The sequence below is a fragment of the Podarcis cretensis genome, assembly GCF_951804945.1.
Source record: "Podarcis cretensis genome assembly, chromosome: 1".
Lineage (NCBI taxonomy): Eukaryota > Metazoa > Chordata > Lepidosauria > Squamata > Lacertidae > Podarcis > Podarcis cretensis.
Window position 1 is genome coordinate 123,105,776 of NC_137170.1, and position 11,369 is coordinate 123,117,144.

Here is an 11,369-nt window from a genome sequence, read left to right on the forward strand (position 1 = left end):
AGCTGCCGCATTCTTGATTAGTTGTAGTTTCCAGGTCACCTTCAAAGGTAGCCCCACGTAGAGTGCATTGCAGTAGTCCAAGCGGGATGGGCCAGGGTCATGCTAGCTTCTCTCACTCCAGTGTTCATGAAAGGCCTGTGCCAATAGAGGGCCCAGTTCTTCACTGTGGCTCTAGCAGCAGCTCTCAAAACCTCTATTATGACACAATATACAGAAGATGATGAATTGCCACCAGCCAGCTGACATGAGTGGTTCCTGCCAGATGCTGAGTCCAAGGTCTCTTTAATCTAGCACAGGGGGGGGCAACTCCCAAGACACTGCGATCTACTTACAGAATTGAAAACTGGCAGTGATCTACCCCCTTTTTTGTGGGACCAGGTCAAAGTTGTTGAGTTTTTTAGGAACAGCCACTCATCAACAGATCGCTGGGTAAAACAAACAGCCTCACTGAGTCTTCCATTCTGCAGATCATGCAACAATGGAGGGCTGGGCCAGATTCTCTTTTTCCAATGCTAAGGAAAGGGAGCCAGCGATCGACTGCAATCAACCAAAACCTTGCGGGGATCTATCAGTAGATCGCGACTGACCTGTTGGACATCCCTTCTCTAGCAGAATGGGCAATATGCTCTCATCTATAGATACACAAAGTGACGCGGGTGGCGCTGTGGGTTAAACCACAGAGCCTAGGACTTGCCAATCAGAAGGTCGGCGATTCAAATCCCTGTGATGGGGTGAACTCCCGTTGCTCAGTTCCAGCTCATGCCCACCTAGCAGTTCGAAAGCATGTCAAAGTGCAAGTAGATAAATAGGTACCGCTCTGGCGGGAAGGTAAACGGCATTTCTGTGAGCTGCTCTGGTTCGCCAGAAGCGGCTTAGTCATGCTGGCCACACGAACCAGAAGCTGTACACCGGCTCCCTTGGCCCATAAAGCGAGATGAGCGCCGCAACCCCAGAGTCGCTCACGACTGGACCTAATGGTCAGGGGTCCCTTTACCTTTACCTATAGATACACAAGGAAGGGAGAATCAGTCTATAGAACTGGATTTAGAAAAGATTGTTGTGTAAGAAGCAAAATAAAAGACACCAAGTAGCCAGAATTATGTGTACCAAGTACTTAGGAAGTTCTGGTACACAAAACGATGGCAAAAGGAGCCAAGAAAAGAAGCTCTTTCAATTCTGATTCCCAGATGATGGCTGGTTTCTGTGTGGAAACCAGAGTCCTATGAAAGAGGTTGTTCCAAGCTTGTATTATGAGCTCATCCACATTCTACAAATCAGAACAACACAAGGGGAATATATCTGGCAGTAGTATGAATGGAGGTGGCCAATTTTGACAGATGGCAGAAGAATATCTCAGAGCACCTGTAAACCTACACTCCAAGTTTGTAAATCCCTTTGGGAATGCAGCTGATGTTAATAGGTTTTTTACATTTGGCAGTGTGAAAAATGCTTTAAAGAGCAAAAAGTGTATATGCTCTATTGCCTGCGCTCGGAACATTAATGTAGTTAAATGCCATACATTAATCCGATTGCAGTTTTTGAAGTTAAATAAATACATTTGAACAAAAAATGCCCTGTATGTACGGATAATGTATATGGTATAATTTTGCAAGATGCCTTTTCTTTAATTCATAGAAAAGGAGGCCGAACACTTTTGGTCAGTCTGGAGCAAAGTACAACTTGATGCACTACAATAACCAGATTCAGGTAGGTAGCCGTGTTGGTCTGACACAGTCGAAATATATATATATAAAAATTAAAATGTCCAATAGCACCTTAGAGACCAACTAAGTTTGTTCTTCGTATAAGCTTTCATGTGCATGCACACTTCTTCAAATACATTTTTTTTATATATAATAACCAGGATACACTGCATTAAAATACTGATTATATCTACTAAATATGTACAGTTAGAACACGTATGATCACTGTGTTCTAAAAACTGGTTTAAACCTAGTGTCGAGAAGACTGGAAAGCTACAATGTACCACTTATGTTAGCATCTGGCCTCTGAAATATAATTTTCATTCCAGTTGGGATTGTATTGCATTCCAAAACCTACTACATGAAAATCCAAGAATAGCCATTTTAAAATAAAGATTTTTTTTTATTATAAAAAAACACACACCCAAAAGGCTGCATTATAAAACATTTGCTCTCTCTCTCTCTCTCTGTCTCTCTCTACTTTATGGCTTCCCATGTAATCCAGAGCCGCCATTTGATAGTTTATGCTGCTTTCGTATGATCACCATTTGCTTTTTCTTCCAGCGGTGGATTTACTGACCCCACCGTAATGATATATTCATCCTTTCCTGCATTACTAAGCTTCTGTTGATGTACTCTGCAAGTTCAAAAACACAGAGCAGCTGGAAAAAGCTGTCTTTCACTGGGCAGAAAGTAAAAAAACAGGCAGTTTCCACTCTGCTTAGATGGGTTCTCGCTTTCTACTTCCTGACAGGACCATTGTTTTCATTCATCGTGGACCAAATTTATTTTAAACAAAATCCTCTTCCACCAGCCTTCCAACCCTGAGACTTGCTGTGCCAGCAAGTGAGAGCCTAGGGCATGGCAGACAGGGCCAGCGACAACTCGACAAGCTCCCTAAACATTATGCTGGTTTCACAAAGAAAATGCAATGGTGTGGTAGAAATGAGCTGAAAGGGGGGGAACATATTATGAACAACTTTTTCCAGTGGTCCGTCCCCTTTTCAGAGACTGCTTCAAAAGGACTTGAAATCTTTTGCCTATTCATCGGTCCTCCAGACACCTTGTTTATCAAACATTCACCCTGATCTGCTTGCACAAAAGATTACATGGAAGTTCAACTATGGCTGCATTGACACTGGATATTTAAAATACACACACACAAATGAATCGTGGGAACTGTAGTTTGTTAAGGAAGCTGGGAATTGTAGGTCTGTGAGGCGTACAATACCACAGGTGTACCAACTCTATTATTATTATTATTATTATTATTATTATTATTATTATTAAATTCGTATGCCGCCCTGTACCTGAAGATCTCAGGGTGGTTCACAACATAAAATCACAATTCTACATGTGAAGTGTCTTCAGGTCCCTCAATCATTGTTGGACAGGGATCGCCCCCCCCCTCAATGTTGAGGGGACCCAGCATGCATTGCATGCACACAATGTCGCCCAAAGTTACACAGTGTCACACGCATTGCAGCTTCATCGGCCGGCTCCTCCAGCTGACACAACATCGTGCATGCGTCACTCGTCATGTGACATCACACAGGCGCAGTGTGCAACACGTGACATCACGCCAGCCCCCCCTCAATCTTGGGGGCAACCTGGTGCCTCTGACTCCCAGGATTCCTTGGGGGAAGTCATGCACTTTAAATATATGATGTGTACACAGGGGAACTCTGGCCTTTATTGAACATTTGTTCCAATTTGTTTGGGGGGCAGCGTTCATCCTGATTTGTGGGGTGTTTGTAGATCTTTCTGTTTATCATTCATTCACCCTAAATGTCTCAGTACATTTCCTTGTTGCTTTCCTAACCACAAAATATCCATTGTTTTGTTGTTTTTTAAGTGGATTTGTTGCACTAGGCCATAAGTAGGCAAACTAAGGCCCGGGGGCCGGATCCAGCCCAATCGCCTTCTAAATCTGGCCTGCAGATGGTCCAGGAATCAGCATGTTTTTACATGACTAGAATGTGTGCTTTTATTTAAAATGCATCTCTGGGTTATTTGTGGGGCATAGGAATTCATTTATTTATTTTTCAAAACACAGTCCAGCCCCTGCAAGGTCTGAGGGACAGTGGACCGGCCCCTGCTGAAAAAGTTTGCTGACCCCTGCACTAGGGCAACAGAGAGCTCTTGCCCACTTCAATTGCCATTCGATTTCCACTATGTGCTGGAATTCCTCCCACAAAATTGTGACAGACTTCTAAAATAGCAACCTTTCTGGCCGGGTTGTGATCTGATAATATACGTGGCACTGACCTCAGCGACTGAAGCTCGTAAGTACTGGTTGTCGAGCATCATCGTCTCCTCTTTGCCAGGAAGAACCCTGGCATGAGGTAAATAGTAGGAGTGAGGAATTTGTCTGTCCTAAAGGATCTGTTTCCCTTGCCCCTAAGCTTTCAGCAGAGATGCCTCTCTCGAGGAGTCACTTCCATGCCTAATGAAAGGAAACAGCTGTGCGACATGCATCACAGCGGAGGAAATGATCAGGTGATTTTGTTTCCATTCCAAACTGAAGGGAGTTCCTCCAGGAGTCTGCGACAGGGAACCTGAAAAAGCACTTGCAGGCTTGAACACGTGCCATAGACGACATGGCCTGGGCCCAAGGCAAACTCGTCCGCTTTCATGCTCTAGTGGGGCACTTGCGGTTCGCAGCGCACAGAAGGAAATAACCAACTGCTTTGGCCTTCTGATGAACAGTTTGCCAAACATTTAGGCAGGCAGCTGCGGGCGACGCAGCAGACCACAGAGCAAACAAGACGATGGAATACATTACTTGGGATGGAATTTTTAAAACTGTTTTAAGCCTGGCCCCTGGTATGCTGGGTTTGAGCTATAAAGCCTTAAACGCCTCAGGACCGCAATACCTCAAGGACCGCCTCTTTCCATGTTAACCTCCGTGGACCCTGAGATCATCTTCTGAGGCCCTCCCTTCTTTAATAATAATAATAATAATAAATTTTATTTATATCCCGCCCTCCCCAGCCGAAGCCGGGCTCAGGGCGGCTAACAACATTAAAACAGTATGACATTATAAAACATTATAAAAATGAATTAAAATCAAAATTGATGGCAACCATAAACTAAAGCTTTGTAAAGATTGCCAGAGGAGGGGGTCAGGCTGCGCCCTGACCAAATGCCAGGTGGAACAGCTCTGTCTTGCAGGCCCTGCGGAAAGATGTCAAGTCCTGCAGGGCCCTTGTCTCTTGTGACAGAGCGTTCCACCAGGTTGGAGCCGCAGCCGAAAAAGCCCTGGCTCTAGTTGAGGCCAGCCTAACCTCTCTGAGGCCTGGGACCCTCAAGGTGTTTTTATTTGAAGATCGTAAGTTCCTCTGTGGGGCATACCAGGAGAGGCGGTCCCGTAGGTACGAGGGCCCTAGGCCGTATAGGGCTTTGAAGGTTAAAACCAGCACCTTAAACCTGATCCTGTACTCCACCGGGAGCCAGTGCAGCTGGTATAGCACCGGATGAATGTGATCTCTAAGCGAAGACCCCGTAAGGAGTCTCGCTGCGGCATTCTGCACCCGCTGGAGTTTCTGGGTCAGTCTCAAGGGCAGCCCCACGTAGAGCGAGTTACAATAATCCAGTCTGGAGGTGACCGTCGCGTGGATCACAGTGGCTAGGTCAGGGCGAGAGAGGTAAGGAGCCAACTGCTTAGCTTGGCGGAGATGAAAAAATGCCGCCTTTGTTGTAGCTGCAATCTGCGCCTCCATGGAGAGGGAGGTATCGAAGATTACACCCAAACTCTTAACGGACGGTGCTGGCACTAATTGCACCCCCGCAAGAGATGGGAGTTGCCCCCTCAGTCCCATGTCGTCCCGTCCCAGCCAGAGGACCTCTGTCTTCGAAGGATTTAACTTCAGCCGGCTCCCACGTAACCATCCAGCCACAGCCTCCAAGCATCTGATCAGTGTGTCTGGGGCCGAGTCCGGGTGGCCGTCCATCAACAAATAGAGTTGGGTGTCATCAGCATACTGATGGCAGCCCAGCCCAAAACTCCGGACAAGCTGGGCGAGGGGGCGCATAAAGATGTTAAAAAGCATCGGGGAGAGTATTGCACCCTGAGGCACACCACACACCAAGGAGTGGCGGGATGACAATTCCCCCCCAAGCGCCACCCTCTGTCCCCGACCAGAGAGAAACGAGCGCAGCCATTGAAGGACTGTGCCCTGGATCCCCACGTCGGCAAGGCGGTGGTCCAGGAGTTCGTGATCGACCATGTCGAAGGCTGCTGACAGGTCTAGAAGAATCAGCAGCCCCGATCCGCCTCGATCCAGCTGCCTGCGGAGATCATCTGTTAGGGCGACCAGAGCCGTCTCGGTCCCATGACCAGCGCGGAAGCCGGACTGGAATGGATCCAGAGCTGATGTTTCATCCAGAAACCTACCAAGCTGTTCAGCAACCGCTCTCTCAATCACCTTACCCAGGAATGGAAGATTCGAGACCGGGCGGTAATTGGATAGATCTAAGGGATCTAATGATGTTTTCTTTAAGAGCGGGCGCACCACTGCCTCCTTCAGTTCCCCTGGGAATGTCCCGGTGCCAAGGGACAGATTGATGATATCCCCCAGGGGGGCCCGCACCTCTTCTGGACACGCTCTAATCAGCCAGGACGGGCACGGGTCGAGAGGACAGGTGGTGGGCTTTCCAGCTCGGAGGAATCTGTCTACATCAGCTGGGGATATCCAGTCAAAGTGGTCCAATACTGAACCCGAGGACAGTCGAGGGGCCTCCAGTTCCTTTATTGTATCCAAATTGGCAGGGAGGTCATGGCGGAGCAACAAGACCTTCTCCGCAAAAAAGCTCGCAAATGCCTCACAGCTGTGTGTCAAATTGTTATTTAAATTTGGCTGTCCTTCGAGGGACGTTAAAGACCGAATTATACTAAATAATTGCGCCGGGCGAGAGCTAGCGGATGCAATGGAGGCCGAGAAGTAGGACTTTTTAGCGGCCTTCACTGCCATCTCATAGGTTTTCATAAAAACCCTATAAGATGTTCTTGAGGCTCCGTCACGGGCACCCCGCCATACTCGCTCTAGCTGTCTGAGGTCCCGCTTCATTTTCCGGAGCTCCTCGGTAAACCAGGGAGCCCGGTTTCTGCGGGGTCGCAGAGGGCGCTTAGGTGCGATCTCATTGATGGCTGCCAGGAGCTGGGTTATTAGCCGCCTCCTCCTTGAGAGGTCCAGAGGGTGACAACACGAGAAAGGGCCTTCTCTGCAGTGGCTCCCCATCTGTGGAATGCTCTCCCTAGGGAAGTTCGCCTGGCACCTTCATTATACACCTTTAGGCACCAGGGAAAAACATTCCTTTTTAACCAGAATTTTAGGTGATTTGATTGACATCCTATGGTCTTTTAAAATGTGGGGTTTTTTTCTTGGGGCGGGGGAGAGGGACTTATAGGGTTGTTGTTTTTATTTTGACTATATATTTTGTGGTTTTATATTTTGATTTTGTTTTGTGAACCGCCCTGAGACCTCCAGTATATAAATTCAATAAATAAATAATACAGTGGTACCTCGGGTTACAGACGCTTCAGGTTACAGACTCCGCTAACCCAAAAATAGTACCTCGGGTTAAGAAGTTTGCTTCAGGATGAGAACAGAAATCGTGCGGCGGCAGCGCAGTGGCAGCGGGAGGCCCCATTAGCTAAAGTGGTACCTCAGGTTATGAACAGTTTCAGGTTAAGAACAGACCTCCGGAACGAATTAAGTTCTTAACCCGAGGTACCACTGTAATGGGTATGTCTTGCTTCTCTGTACTGAAAAATTTCAATGAAATGTGTGTTTTTTTAATAAAATAAAATAAAATTTCTATTGTAGCTGCTAGAAGCCTGTGTGTGTGTGTGTGTGTGTGTGTGTGTGTGTGCCTCTTAGGAGTGCGGCAAGTGTTTGTCCTCCTTGGCTGGGTGTGTGCAGGGCACTTTGTAACTCTAAAGCTGAAACTCCCCAATCCCATTACAGTGGTACCTCAGGTTACAGACACTTCAGGTTACAGACTCTGCTAACCCAGAAATAGTACCTCGAGTTAAGAACTTTGCTTCAGAACGAGAACAGAAATTGTGCAGCGGCGGCAGCAGGAGTCCCCATTAGCTAAAGTGGTACCTACGGTTAAGAACAGTTTCAGGTTAAGAACAGACCTCCAGAACGAATTAAGTTCTTAACCCAAGGTACCACTGTATTTACTTGGGACTAAACTATCACACCACTTGAGCTTTCTGGACAATCTTCTAACTCCAGAGATGGGGCGAATGAGTCAGTCTCCTCCCTGCCCCCCAGCTGTGCTTCAATTTAGCTGCTGCTAATAACCATTCTCAATTCTCACAATTATACAGTAACAGTTGGACATGGACATACACACAGTAAATAGCAGGTCAGTAATTATAGCTATGATGGGCCAGTAAATGCCTTTTGCTCCAGATTTTAACTTGAATGTTATGATTACAGTCAAAGCTGTACAGTACAGAAAACAAACAGCTGCAACACAGTCCATCATTCAGGTATGCCAAAGGGGTTGTGTGTGTCCAGTGTTGAGTTTCATAGGCTTTTATTAACCCTCTCCCACATAAATGCAGTGAAAGGGTAACAGGGCTTTGTGAGCAGGGAGAGTCTGTGACAGAGAGAAGTCCAGAATCGGATTGGGAAGCTGAAGCAGAAGAGGAGGGAGGCCAAAAGGCAGAGATAGATCAGGCTTGTGAAGAGGCACAGGTGTCTCCCCCTTCTGCTGTGACAAGCATCCCTTCCCCCTGGTCTCCCAGAACCAGAAGAGGCATGAAGGGGGATGAGTAAAGGCAGGCATGCAGGTGCAATCTCTGGTTGCTGGGGGGGGGGGGGACCCTGAGAAGATACATAGGTGACTATGGGGAGGCAGGAACCTTTAGTCTTAGCAACTGCTTCATGGGGGCAAGACCTGACAGAGATGAATTACTATGTTATTTAGGCCTGACAGTCCTTTGTACAGTGATTTTTTTCTGGGCGGATGCAGGGGGACGCATACCCCTAAACATTTTGTGAATCTAAGTTTGGCCTCATTGAGGGGCAGTATTTCAATATGAGTACCTCAAAAATGAGAGTACCCCTAAACATTTTTTAAGAAAAAAGCACTGCCTGTGTAGATCCTCTTTGGCTAATAAAGAGTTAACTCTATCTCAGTGTTATTAAGAAACATGAGTTGATAGCAATGTTTAGGGTTTTTAAAAGTTTCTTTTCTTTCTTTTTTTAGAAAGGCCTTCCTTCCCGATGCTTCTTCCCAATGCCCCTTTCTCAGCACCTCAAAATACATATTTTTCATCTAACATCTGTTTCTTTTTCATCCTCCATCACATGTAAATAGCTGTGGGGGGAGAAACAGCCACTACAAAATACCAGATTTCCTTGGTAGGATTTCAAATTACAGGCAGTTGTGGGATTGAAAGCTACTAATCCATGCCAAAAACATGGTGTAAAGCTTAAAAATGGCAGTATTACCCAGCCAGAGCTGGACATATTTAGCTACTCAGAGGATCTTTCAAATGAGCAGAATATACAGAAAGTTATGAATGTTCATTTTCATTTATTGCAATTATATCCCACCCTTCCTTCAAGGAGCTTAAGGTGGAGTACATGATTTTCCCCCTCCTCATTCTATTCACACAACTTTGTGAGGTACGTTAGGCTGCGAGTGAGTGACTAGTCTAAGGATGTCAAGTGCATCTGATGGCTGAGCAGAGATGTGAACCCTGATCTCCCAGGTCCCATACCTTCCAAGTGTCCCGATTTTCCAGAGACAGTCCCAGAATTACAAAAACCGTCCCAGCTTCTGATTTGATCCTGGTATGTCCCTGTTAGTTTCTGTTCTTATCACTGTGCAGCTGCGTGGAGTCACAGGACTCTGTTTACATTCCTGGGATTCCATACTATTGGAGTCTCAAGGGAAAGGAGACGGGATGTGATGTTAGTGGTTTCCTGTTTCCTTTGTTCCCATGTTCCGTTGATCTCTGCTTTCATAGAGAGAGGGTGTCTTTTCTGTTCTGCGTAGTTTAGAATTAAAACTCTTTGCAATGTAGCTCATACTGTCTCATCCTTCCCTGTGCTGGGAACTCTGCTGGGAGGACATGCCTTTGAGCCTCATCAAAGGCTCGAGGTCGTTAAACACGTTGGGAGGCGATTCCGTAGATGAGCCACCAGCTTGGCCGAACGGAGTTCCGACAGTCCCTATTTCTCCTGCCACTGCTGCCACTGCCAAGCTCGGGGAGGAGGATGACCCGGCGCTTGTCCCAAGCAGTGGTGGTGAGAGAGCATCCCATTGCCTCTCCAAGACTGCTGTTGCCGGCCTCCTCCCTTGGGCAGCTTGTAGTAGCTACTGGACAGCAGGTGAGGAGGAGCCACCACCATTGAGGCCCAGCCCCACAAGATGCACTGGTTCTGAGGGGCAAGCAGAGGGCCAGGGCTGCTCTGGGCAGGCAGGGGAGCAGAGCACAAGGAGTCTTGATTTGAAGGGGGGGATGATTTGTGCATTCACGTCTACTCTTGGCCCTTTGTAAACTTTATTTATTGTTTTGTGACATCTGAAGGCAGCCCTGTTTAGGGAAGTTTTTAATGACTGATCTTTTAATGTGTTTTTAATATTTTGTTGGAAATCGCCCAGAGTGGCTAGGGAAACCCAGCCAGATGGGCGGGGTAGAAATAATAAATTATTGTTGTTGTTGTTGTTGTTGTTGTTGTTGTTGTTGTTGTTATTATTATTATTATGCTTTTCTTTTTGTAAATCTACCAAAGAACGAAATAAAATTGGGATTAAGGGGTTTTCTCAGGGTGGTGAAGAGTGTGTGTGTTGTGTCACGTTGGTGTTGTGGTGCTGGCACTCACCATTTTTCTGACAGAAAATAGTCTGAGGGGGACAAAAATGGGTGGTCCAGGATGGTAATTTGGCGGGGGGAGTGAGAAATGTCCCTATTTCCATCTGAGGAATGTTGGAGGGTATGAGGTCCTAGTCCTATACTCTTAACCACTCTAACACACTGGTCTATGGCAACACACCCAAAATTCCATAGACAAATGCTTAAATCTCCTTCATTCCACCAGAGTAGACACATGAAAGGAGAGCTCCCCTTGTGTCTATGATAGAACTTACCAACTTTATAATTACACCGCAAGACATAAAGGAATCCTTGGCGGAAGTGCAAAACACGATAAAAGGACAAAACTATCTCATTTTGGAGGAGAGGCAAGGAGGCAACGTATGACTTTATCAAAGCTTCTCCCAGCCTACTGATAAAGGTAATTCAAACTCCAGACGTGAGTACTTTCATTAGGAAGGTGGCATAATTTCTTCACTTTGGAGGAAGTTTTCCAAATTATTTGGGAGATTGTGTGCAAGCACAGGAACGAGATAAGAACTGAAATTCCCAAAGTCACTGCTTGTTCCTTTATTTAAATACTGTTACACTTGCCAGGACAATATTAGTTTGGCCATTTCATTCAGTGTTTCTCGGCTAGGTCTGGTGGGTATCGGTGGCTTCTGTGAAAGGAAACAGAACGGGACATAATTGGGAATAGCAGCTAAAATTGTTTCGTTGAACTCAACTCAGAACTGAAATTAAACTAAACTCTGTCCTCTTCCAAACACTCCAACCGCACCCTTTATTTCATCTCGCCCTCTCCCAATCCTTTTTATGCCTTT

At 46.3% G+C, this 11,369-nt stretch overlaps 1 long non-coding RNA gene across 1 annotated transcript; it reads left to right on the forward strand.

The window, feature by feature from the left end:
• The first annotated feature begins 1,300 nt into the window (after positions 1–1,300).
• LOC307220505 lies at positions 1,301–8,209 on the forward strand. Its single transcript, XR_013840899.1, has 3 exons — positions 1,301–1,381; positions 1,636–1,707; positions 8,156–8,209. It is a non-coding gene; the product is annotated as an uncharacterized lncRNA (long non-coding RNA).
• Positions 8,210–11,369: the final 3,160 nt, after the last annotated feature.